Source organism: Sitophilus oryzae, unplaced genomic scaffold (genome assembly GCF_002938485.1).
Source record: "Sitophilus oryzae breed Bouriz unplaced genomic scaffold, Soryzae_2.0 scaffold_85_pilon_pilon, whole genome shotgun sequence".
NCBI classification, from domain to species: domain Eukaryota; kingdom Metazoa; phylum Arthropoda; class Insecta; order Coleoptera; family Curculionidae; genus Sitophilus; species Sitophilus oryzae.
In genome coordinates this window covers 876,299-888,845 of record NW_022147483.1, presented here as the reverse complement: position 1 = coordinate 888,845, position 12,547 = coordinate 876,299, and the positions used below count along the sequence as shown (strand labels likewise).

The 12,547-nt window shown below is 31.1% G+C and overlaps 1 protein-coding gene across 6 annotated transcripts in view; it reads left to right on the top strand.

The window, feature by feature from the left end:
- Positions 1 to 12,547, top strand: part of LOC115890223 (protein bric-a-brac 1-like) — a 506,239-nt gene that overhangs the window by 490,461 nt on the left and 3,231 nt on the right. The window lies entirely within an intron of this gene.

Genomic DNA, 12,547 nt, shown 5'->3' with positions numbered 1-12,547 from the left:
AATATACAGAGAAAATCAATCGAAACCAGTTCTGAAGACGGGAGAGAAAAAGAGACATCGAAACAACGGGTCCGTTGTTGTTATTCCTTTCCATCTCTTATTCGTATTCTTTATTTATTTCTTTTCCTTTTATTATTTTTATTTCATTTCGCATCTCAGGCGGACTTCGCGGTTGGTATAAAGAAAACGAACGAACTGCCAACATTATATTTATAATAATTACTAATCTGGCCATGCTCCGCAGTAGGTCTTTCTTCGCAAAGCTATTATGCATCAGCGCGGTCAAAATTAAAGAAAAAATAACAAGAAAAACGGTATATGTAGGTTCATGGGCGTTTATATTTTCATCCACAATCATACTGTTACGGATTCCGTGGATTTTTGGTTCAAAATACACGATAAAACACTTAACAAATTTATTTTCCAACTATGGTGTGACACGTTAGAAAAAGTCACATATAATGCTCTTCTTCTTCTTTAACTTTTTTGAGATCAAGTCGATCTGTTAGTTTTAAAATTGTCTCTGTTGGACTTCTTGGTAGAGGGACTGCCAACTATCTTTCCATCTTTTTGGTGGTCTTCCCGGCTGTCTCTTACCCATGGGTTTCCCTTCAAGAACTATGCTTGGTAGCCTGTTTTCTTCCATGCGTTTTACGTGCGCGAACCATTGTCTTTTTCTTTGCCTACCCCATCTCACTACGTCCTGTATTCCACATTGTTATCTGATGTTTGTGTTTCTAATTCTGTCTCTTCTCGTCTTCCCCATTATGGTTCTTATGTTCTTCATTTCAGAGACTCTTAACATGCTTCTGGTCTTGTTTGTTTCCTCTCCGATTTCTATGCCATATGTCATTATTGGCCTGATCCAGGCCTTATAAATTTTAATTTTGTTGTTTGTTCCCATGGGTGAAGAAGTTTGCCCACACTGTTTGCCTCAGACATCCTGATATTGCCGCTGCTGTCAGGGCCGGACTTAACGAAGTTGCCGCCCCAGGCCAAAAAAAAATGCCGCCCCTTAACTTTTTTTTTTAATTAAAAAAATTACCGATATAAAAAACATTTATTTGAATACTGGACCACCAACAGAATAGACCGATAGAACAGATCAACACAGAACATAAAATAAATATTAAAATATTCATATAAAATGACAACAAACGAACGACAAAACTATAAGGTTTGCTTATATGCCTATAAAGGTTTCCTACGTACTTTTTGTTCGCAAAATTATCAATTACTTCATCGTAATTGATAGTTTTTAAAAGGTCGGACTCAATATGTAAAACTGCCAAATGATTTACACGTTCTGTTTCTATAGTGGACCGTAAATAAGTTTTAATACGTTTCAATGCAGAAAACGAGAGTTCAGCAGAACAGTTAGTAATAAAAGTACATGTGAAGATTCTTAATGCTATGAAAGTATTTGGAAACAGGTCTTGAGCGTTTTTTTCATAAATTACTTTAAGAAGCTCTCTAGCCGATGGTTTTGCTGACTTAATGCATTTTATAAATTCACGAAAATGTATTAATTCATTAGGTATTGACTCATCTAAATCATTTGGATAACAGGTTATTAAATGTCTGGACTTATCGGTAATGTCGTCAATACTTAAAGTAGATAAATCACTAAAGAAACCAAATTTGGTTGAAAAGTCATTGTAGGCACTTTTCCTATAGGAAATTTCAAGGATTAATTTATCAATAATAGCATTAAATACATTTATCATTTATCCTAAAATCGTCCCTAGTTTAAATAGAGTTTCATTATCACTGGTCTCATCAAATTGTCGTTTCCGTTTCACTTTTCTCTTTTTATCTGCGGCATATTCTTTCTCACCGAACATTTCTATGGCCTTTCTTTCATATTCCTCAAATGATTTAGTATTATCTAGATTTCTAATTTCAGAAAAATATTTTTCCAATGAGCTATATAAATCTGCAGCAAGTTGTAGATCAATATCCACCATTTGAAGCTTTTTATTGACCGCATCTAATCTATTTAAAACGTCTGTCCAAAATACCGCCATAAAACCCATTTCTAGGCTTTTGAATTGTTTAAGGAAACTAGAAGCATCTAATCGGGTTTTAGGCTTTTCGGTATCGTCTTCAGAAATTGACTCCAACGTGGATTTTATTTCATCGGAAGACAAAGATAGTAATTGGCAAGCTTCATTTCGTACAGACCAACGTGTTTTTGATAAATTTTTTAATGTTTTTGAATTTATTTTTTTTATATTCGAGGTATTTATGTATTTACTAACTGGATGCATGGCACAATGCAGTAAAAAATAACCCAAGCGAATTATATATTTAAACAATAATAATAGTTAAGTAAATAAATATGTAATCGGCTAAGGCTATATTCGAAATATGTTATGAACAAATAAAAGTTAAAAAAAAGATAAATATTTTGGTATGCTCAAAATTTCCCGCCGCTAAAAATCTGCCGCCCCAGGCCCGGGCCTAGTTGACCTAGGCCTAAGTCCGGCACTGTGCTCTGTTTATCTGGTTTCTCAGATCTTTCTCTGGATGATGGTAGTACGACATATCTATTCCTAGGTATCCGAACTGTGATACTTGCTAAATAATTTTGTTTTCTACTACCAGTTTGCATCTTACCGGCTCTTTAGAGAAATTTAAGCATTCAGTTTTTTCTGTAGAAATAATCATATTTAATTATTGGCTTACTTGATAGAATTTATGAAGCTGTCTCTGCATATCCTCCCCTGTCTCCGCGATAATGGCATCATCAGCGTAACACACCGTGCTAACTCTGTTGTGTCCCATTCGATAACCGATATTCATCGAGGTCACCTTTTCTATGATTTAAAATTGCAAAGTAGCCAGCTAATTTAAAATTCAGGATAAGCGTCTTCGTGACCAAAGATATATGAAGCTTTTCATCCAAATAATAGCCTCTTTCTAGGCTAAGTCCCGTCCTGTTTCGCGACTGTTGTTAGAGAGTTGAGAGTTATAGCGGAGAACGCCATTTTTCCGAGTTAAAAATGGCGCCGACGACTAAAATATATCTGCACGCAAAACTTTGTCGAGTTTTGACAATGTATCTGTATCACTTCCAGTGATATATCGCTTCGTAGGGCGTAAATAATGCTCTGTGGCACAGCTATTTCCTTACTTTTATTCGAAAAGTTTGGTGTAAACTTAAAATTACCATTATGTTCGTATCTTTTTCCAGAAATATTCGAAATTTTTGAATGATTCCAGTTATTTTTAAATATATAACTCGTAATTTCCAAACTTTTTTCATTTAAAAAAAATTAGCTCGTAAATTTTTTTCGGAAATTCGGGTTTTTTGAAATTTTTTTAATTTTCAAAACGTCATTTTGCGAAACATTGCCTTAGTTTGACCTCTTTCATGTATTACTTATGGTTTGTAACGTATTACATTCATTTAACAATAAAAACTTGAGATTTCTTCACTAATATGTACGATAATTAGTGTATATACATACTCGTAATCCAATGTTACTGAAAATGTAAATATTATTTGTATTGCCATTATTTTACGTTCCATAAAAAAACTTAAAATAAATCTTAAAACCCTAATACCCGACACTGGTGCGGTCGGTCCTTGTAAATATCTTTATTTCCTATTGCTATACGAGCAACCCCTATTGTTCTCGGAAGTATACCGGATGTGTCCCTCTACAAACGTGTTAAAGCTATCTGAATTTCATTGGAACATATACCCGTAAAATAAAATTGGTCCCATCTTTTGGCATGTCATACTGTACAGGGTGTCCCACAAAGAATAGTTCTCGGCTGTATCCCGGAAACTATTAGCCGTAGGGCCTACGGAAAAAAATATTTGTAACTAAAGCGGCTATGATAAATTGCTGGAAATTATTTTCAAGTTTGTAGAACGGCCGCTAGAGGGCGCAACTGTTATAAAAAATATAAAAAGCAGTTTTTACACAATTTTGCCTAGTTAACGGGATGTTAGATGCTAGTAAAGAGTAATAAACCTTATTTTTATAACCCGGTTACAGTAGCCCTCTTGATTATGACCATTCTAATAAAAAATAAGATAGAAACGATTAGTTTATTCTAAAATTGACAATTAAAGCCTCCTATGCCCAGGTATATGTGTTTAGCATTTTTTTGCTGTAACGATTTTGCAATTAGAATGCATATATTTGTCCTTAGCGTGTAAAAAATTCTAAATAAAATTAGCACACTTTAGGTTACTTACAAAGTATCCCACATTATTATTATTATAATACCGTATGATCGAAAAAAAACGGCGTCAGATGGCTATGAAATGAAGATCGTTGTCATTTAATATGTACATGTATATGGGAAATGTTATCGATCGTCATTTCCCAGCCAATTGGACGCCGTTTTTTTTTCGATCATACGGTATAATTATATAAAACACTATATATATATTACTAGCTTATTTAGATGTTTTTTTTTCTGTTTTTTACCTTTTATTTTCACTATCCTCCCAGAATACCCCACGCTGCTTAAACTAAAAACGCCCACGTGGACGCAAGACCAACTAAAGGAAGCCATAGAAGCCGTGGTCACGCAGAGAATGCGCTTTACGCAAGCTTCCGCCAAGTATGGCATACCCAAAGGCACCCTCTATGACAACATTCTCGGCAAATCCAAACGAATGGCAGTTCTGGAAGAAGCCGGACTCACACTAGCTGAAGAAGCGGCAGTTCTGGAGTTCTGCTGTGACGTATCCGTATCGCCGTATAATAGAAGAACGAAGAAATCTTTACGAGAAGTTTTGATTTTTGTTGAAAAATTGAGGAGGTTGAGGGATCCAGAGTTTGTTTTTACTGGATTGTCTGGGTTTAGATGGTGGTGGGCTTTTTGTAAGAAACATAGTATAGTTTCTTTGTACTATGATAGTAGTAATGGGAATAATGGATCTCTTTCATACAGTAACTCTTTTTAAGTAAATTTTTGTATTATAAAAGGCTGAGAGTACTCCAAGTAGTTTGTCCTGGTACCTTTGTTCCAATTAAATAGCTCAGAAACTTGATTTTTCCTTATTGCTACAACCATATATTTTTTGTTAATGATATCAGTTTCTAGTCTATTGGAATAGGTGTATTGGGACACCCGGTATAGTGGTACAAGAAATATTTTTACATAAAATTAGAGCAATTTCAGGTCAAATTTTAAAAATTTCAATATATTATTTGTAGTTCAAGATTCGAATATAAAATTTTATAACAAACGTATATCTTGGAATTGTTATAAATAATTTCTTTATGACCAACAACCACTTGAGACGGTTTTAATTAAAAAATAACTCTTATTTTCAAAAAAGTCTTAAACTGAGTTATGAAGCTCTTAGTTGTCTATATTGAATGTATGAAGATCGTAGATCACAGTATTGAATGTATCAAGCTCTTATTTCTCTCCGCTAAATGGCTTTATACTGAATTGTATGAAGATCTTCGATACGAAGCATAAGACGATACAGAATCTTTATACTGAATGTGTAAAGCTCTTAGATCTTTGTACTGAGTTTATGAAGCTCTTAGATCTTTGTGCTAAGTGTCGGAAGCTCTTAGACCTTTGTATTGAGTTTATGAAGCTCTTAGATCTTTGTACTGAGTACATTAAGCTCTTAAGACCTTTGTACTGATTTTATAAAGCTCTTAGATCCTTGTACTGATTTTATAAAGCTCTTAGATCTTTGTACTGAGTGCATAAAGCTCTTAGACCTCTGTACTGAGTGCAGGAAGCTCTTAGATCTTTGTACTGAGTACATGAAGCTCTGAGACCTTTGTACTGAGTTGATGAAGCTCTTAGATCTTTGTACTGAGTGCATAAAGCTCTTAGACCTCTGTACTGAGTGCAGGAAGCTCTTAGATCTTTGTACTGAGTACATGAAGTTCTGAGACCTTTGTACTGAGTTGATGAAGCTCTTAGATCTTTGTACTGAGTGCATGAAGCTCTTAGATCTAAGATTTTATTGAGTAAAGTTTTTATAAGTAAAATTGAACCCTTAAATCATATATGGTTCCGTTTAAGTAAAAATATTTCTTGATTTTTATATATTATAGCCAGTTTTTCATCAATTCTTTGACAAGAATTTGGAATGTTAACATAAAAAAATTTGATCTAGGAACGAAATCCTATTAGGAATGATAATTATATGAAAAGAGGCCAAACATTGATACTTTTTTAATTTTAATATTAAGAAAAATTATATTTATATTTAGCAATACATACGAAAATGTTAGAGCAATAGTTTTTTATATAGTATTATACCCTATAAATATAAATATTTTTTGTTATTGTATAATCGAACTCCACATAAATAAATGGTGATTCCACTGTTTTCTATGAAAAATAATTAATTTTTATTAATATCAACGAACGGATATTATTTTCTAAGCAATATATTTTACCATATACATCTAATTCGCCATTTAGATGGCTTTGAATGTTAATAGGACTTGTCCCGACATAAATGTAATACGTATATAATATATGAGACAAGATGTCGCGAATAAATACTTCAATTATTAATTAAACTAAGGCCGTGTATACGTTCTGGACGTAATACCCGCCATTATTGTATGCATGGATATCTCTGATAAACTCGGAAATCAGCATGGGGCTTATTACGGGCACAGTCAATCGTTATGTGGCCTATTCAGAGTCGAGATATTTTCAAAAATTATAGCAAGATTGTTAATTCTGTTATTGTTGCAAGGTTTTTACTCTATTCTACTTGTTTTCAGGCTTAGTAATTTTTGTTGACGTGTTTTTGAATATCGTTGTATCTAACCATTCCAGTTCAGTATAATTTAAAATTTTGATTTGATCTTAGGAGGCGTTCATAAATTACATGAGGAGGATGAGGATTTGAGGATTTTTTAGTACACACCTCAAAAAAATAGTTTAAGTAAAAAAAAATAGTCGATTTTTTTGACCCACCCTAATGTGTAATGTTTACACTTTTTTTACGTGATATTATATTAGGATATAGAGATTAGGGTTGACCACCTCCCCCCTTGATTTCCTCATGTAATCAATGGACGCTCTCTTACAAGTAAATTAGTGCCTTACAGAAGATATTTTGATATTGTATATTACTGTATTTCATTTAAATATATGACATTCATTCCAAAATCATTCCAACTATTTACACTTGTTATTTGAAACGTTATAATTGATATTATAAACTTTATCTAATGTTAAATAGCAATATTATATTTGTTATTAGACTCAGTTTGATTTGTGAGTTTTGTTCAAAAGCAAATATTGAATTAAAAAATGAGAAAAACAGAGGTGTGTGAACAGGACTTTAGAGTTTATTAATATCGCTATTATATTTGGCTTTGTTACGTGTTTGTTCACGAAACAAACATATATACAGGGTGTGACTTAAATAAGTGTATTTTAATTGGTAGTAGTTTAAAAAAATGGATTTTTTTTATTTTTCTTGACATTTTCCAGAAAATTTTACCAATATTACCAGTAATTGAAACACATGTATATTTTTTAATATACAAACATATTTTTACAATTATTTTGAACTAAACTGAAAGAATAAATCTTATATTATTCTCTTTTCACCATATTACGAAGTATTTCATTCTTTCATGACCATGTAGCCACACAGGGCATCGTGCTGATTGCTGGTTGATTCCGGCAGTTCTCAAAATGTACGCCTTATTTTTTTTTAAATTTTCAAACTTTAATAACTCTAGTTGATTTTAAATTTATTTTAAAAATATTAAATGGGAAATATATGTATTTTGTTCAAGTTCAGGCTCTTTAAAATACTTACACTTATCTGTAAAACACCCTGTATAAATACACAGGGTGGGTCTTAAATAAGTGCAAATATTTTCAGGGCTAGTAAATCTCGATAAAAGAAACATATTTTCTCTTTACCGTTTTTCAAATAAGTCCAAAATAACCGAGTTATTTTGCTTCGAAAATTTCCAAAAAAAAAACTATTTTTGCTTAAATTTTGAGAACCACTGTAAATTTAATCTACTCCCTATGTTGCCATTTTATCAAGAAATTATGTCTTTTAACTAAAAATAAAAAAAAAACAATTCCAACATTTTTTTTTCAAAATATTCCAATTTTTTTGCGAAAAAAACTCATAATTGTGTTTTTGGGGTCGAAATATACTACCCCTAAAAGTATTTGCACTTATTTAAGACTCACCCTGTAGAGTTAATGTTATTAAGTCCGGATAAAGTGAATATTTAATTTTTTTTGTAACATGCTCAATTTTTTATTTCCACTTTCCCTGGTATCATCTGGTGGAAAGAAAATTTCTAGACTTTTCTGACAACACTGTATATATTTTTTAGGTTATGTTTTTAGTTAATAACTAAATTAGTTTTTTCGTTTTTTTCCTCTGTGAATATAATAATTACATTCTTTTTGTTTAGTTTTCTACGAAGTTTTTGTTAAATGTGTATTATTGTAGTTATTATATTATTAGATTATTTTTTCATTGAAATTTGTTTAAAAAATGAGCGTTAAATGTGCTACGAAGAGTTATTTTTATTATTTCTCTCTGCCATTGTATTTTAGTTATTATTCAATAAACAGGCTATTAATTTTAATTAAGGCTTTTATTTAATTCGGTCCAATTACTTATTAAAAGAAACCGATGACTCACGCTTTGATTAAAACGAATAAAAAATAAATTTATTTAATGGAACTATTATTTATTATTATTAGTTTCTCTCTGGGTGCTTCTATATTATTCTTTTTGTTTGAAAGTGAACTTTAACCCATTAGTAGGGGAACTCAAGCAACTCTGCAAGCTAACATAAAACTTATGAATTAAGTCATAAATAAAGACTTAATATTTAAAAGTCCATTTCACTAGTCCAAAAAGTAGCAAAATAAGCGTTCGGCATTTAACGTTTTATGTAAAACTGGTAAGGTATTGTTACACAAATGAAGAAGGAAATTAAAGTTAAAGGATTATACTATATCCGTATTGTAGCACATTTTTAGACAACTTCTTTATTTTTAAGATTTTGCTTGTCAAACATCAACAAAATATTCCTTATGTTTGGACTAATTTTTCTCGAAAATAAAGACATAATTTAAAATTCCGTTACAATACGGAAATAGATTGAAGTTTTGTGATTACAGTGATATATAATTTATATGGTTTTGTAACAAATTGCTCGCTATTTTATGGCAAATGCTGAAGCTCTGCAAACCTTAATCAAGCCTTAATCAAAGCACGTGTGTTTGGAATTTTGGGTGTGACTTAACACGACAGGATGGGGCTAAACCTTAGGCAGATTTACAGCGTAGAACAGTACAGCGTAATAGACTCTTAAATCATTTTGATATTAGAAATGACTTTAAAATTTAAGTCTTACTGAAACTGACTTGTTGCAGCTCTGCTATTAATATCTGAAACGCTGAAGAACTTCTTTGTGACTTTTTATATTTTTGAAAACCTGTACACGCTCCCAGCACGAGTAAAAGAGCATACATTATAATATTATAACTTTTTTTCTTCTTTTTAGCATCTAATTCTCATACTACAATATGTCCCTATGACGATCTAGTAAATCCCTATTTAGCATCAGGAGCTCCCTTACTAGATGTTTTATTTTTATATAGTGGACACCATTCAAGTATTTGTAGTTCAAAGAAATTAACCGCATTCTTTTATTTTTCTCCGTTATTTTTAATTATCAAATGTTTTGTTTCTGTCCTTAATTGCTCTTAATTTATATTTATTGAGGGACAGAAAAAAAGAGTGTTTAAACAATTTTACTCACTTAAAATAAGAGATAATAATATAGATCTGTACAAAAGATAAAGTAACCATATACATCGATGAGTTTTGACCCCTCATATACAAGCAAAGTGTAAACAAAACCTTTGTTTATTTACAATTTAGATCGTATGATTACAAATATAGATCGAATGTTGTCTATATGATCCAATATACCAGAGCTACTGTACTCCACTGTCTAAAATACTATCTTTGAAAAGGCTCATCATGCTTTATTTTTGTGGAAAATTTCAGAAATGATGCACTTTTTACATTTTATCTCACAGATTTTTCAAAAAAATAATGAACTGTAAACAATGTAAACAAAGCAAAAACTTCTAGACCTTAACTGGTAAGACACAAAAGTGGTCTCAATAGAATTTTAAAAACTAAAAACCGTATTAGTAACTGTGCAAGCTGAGTTATTGATACAGAAACAAATAAATATTATACAGGGTGTCCCAGAAATAAGTGCAAGTATTTTAAGAGGTGGTAGATCTCGATAAAAGAAACATATTTTCTCTTTATCGTTTTTCAAGTAAGTCCAAAATAACGGAGTTATGTTTTACTTTGAAAATTTCAAAAAAAAAATTATTTTTTTGCTAAAATTTTGAGAACCACTGGATTTTTTCGGGATTTTCTTTCTTGTAAATTTAATGTACTACCTATGTTGCCATATTATCAAGAAATTAAGTTTTTTAACTAAAAACTAAAAAAAATTCCAAAATTTTTTTCAAAAAAATCGCGAAAAAAACCTCATAGGCGTGTTTCTGGGGGGTTGAACGAACTATACTGCCAGTTAAAATACTTGCACTTATTTCTGGGCCATCCTGTATATAAAAAAAATGGAAACAACAAATTATAGGTACAGTATCATCGAAAAAAAAAGGAGTCCAGTTGGCTTGGAAATGAACATCGATGACATTCCTCCCTTAATATAATTTTACATATAAAATTATTCTTATAATCATAAAAAAAAAGAATAAATTGACACTCCGTACATTACACATTACACACATATTCACTATAAATCTAATAAGTTTCTCCCTTTTTATTTTTTTTTAGGTTTTATATATTTTATATCCAACTCACGGTAATATATAAACTTATTTTTATTTATTTATTTAAACTGTATTTATAAATTGTAGTATCGCTGTTGAAACACATACTTTCCTACAGACAGACGGTATATTATTAAGTATAATTTATTATACGGTATATACAACAAATAATCTATAATTTCCTATGATCGATGTTTTTTTTCTGTTATTTTGTTTTAATTAAAAGTCAGACGTTTATTTGTAATAACACCTCCTGGCTAGTGTGTAACAATAAACGATTTTATTGTAAAAATAGAGATCTATAGAAATATGTGTAGCAACAGGGATTTATTTATTTAAGTTTTTCTTCTGTGTCCTTTACCGTGCTCCTTTGATGCAAAGAAACAATTTTAAATATAACTAATTTATTTGACAGCGGAATGTCTCAATAATACGTTGTACAGGATGTTTTCTAAGTAACCTATAATTTTTTTTTTAATTTTTCTCAATCTTAATATACAGCGTAACAGTTTTTAAATAAACAATTTTGTTTATGCCACAGTATACAATATACTGTATGATCGAAAAAAAGCGCTAAAATGGCTAGGGCATAACAATGAAAGAACATTTTGGCGAGGTCAATGTCCAGACGTCATTTGCTAAAAATTGACATCTAATTATAGAAAAACACACCGAAATCTATTAAATAATTTTTTTTTCTGAAATTTTAAACTACACCATTTATAATAATTTTTACTCAGTATAATATTAAAATACAACCTTTTTAAGGCCAGCTGGCAGTCGCCAGCGAAAAATAAAGAAGAGAAAGGGCCAAGACATCCAGGGCTTGACCCCGCCAAAATTATCATCGGTTGTCATTTCCCAGCCCGTCTTTGACGTCGTTTATTTTTCCATTATATGATATTTACGTTAGTTAGAAAAAATCCTGCATATACAGGGTGAGTCTTAGTCAAGTGTACATATTTTCAGGGCTGGTAGATCTCGACAAAAGAAACCTTTTTACCGTTTTTCAAATAAGTGCTAAATACATAGTTATTTTACTTTGAAAATTTTACAAAATATATATTTTTTCCTTAAATTTTGAGAACCACTGGATTTTTTCGTTCCCTAAATATAATTTACTATCTTTGTTGCCATATTATCAAGATATTTTGTTTTCTAAATGAAAAATAAAAAAAAAATAAAATATACAAAATTAAAAAAAAAATGCAAAAAATAGACGTGTTCCTGGCATCGAAATATATCACACCTAAATATACAGGGTGTCCCAGAAATAAGTACAAGTATTTTAAGTGGTGGTAGATCTCGATAAAAGAAACATATTTTCTCTTTATCGTTTTTCAAAGTCCAAAATAACGGAGTTATTTTACTTTGAAAATTTCCAAAAGAAATAATTTTTTGCTAAAGTTTTAAGAACCACTGGAACTTTTCTGGATTTTCTTTCTGATAATTTAATCTAATACCTATGTAGAATGTAGAATGCTTAGGAGGGAAGTTAGTCACCGCGACCTTAAAGATCTATTGTGTGTTCCCCTTTCTTGAGTTATAACGAGTTATAACTCATCACACAGTCTCAAGGCTTTAACAAAAGCCAGTATCTGACACGGCTCCACAGAGGCCAGCTCTCCATCCTTGACATCAGCCGTACCAAAGTTCATGGCAAGAATCTAATACCTATATTGCAATATTATAAAGAAATTATGTTTTTTAACTAAAAACTAAA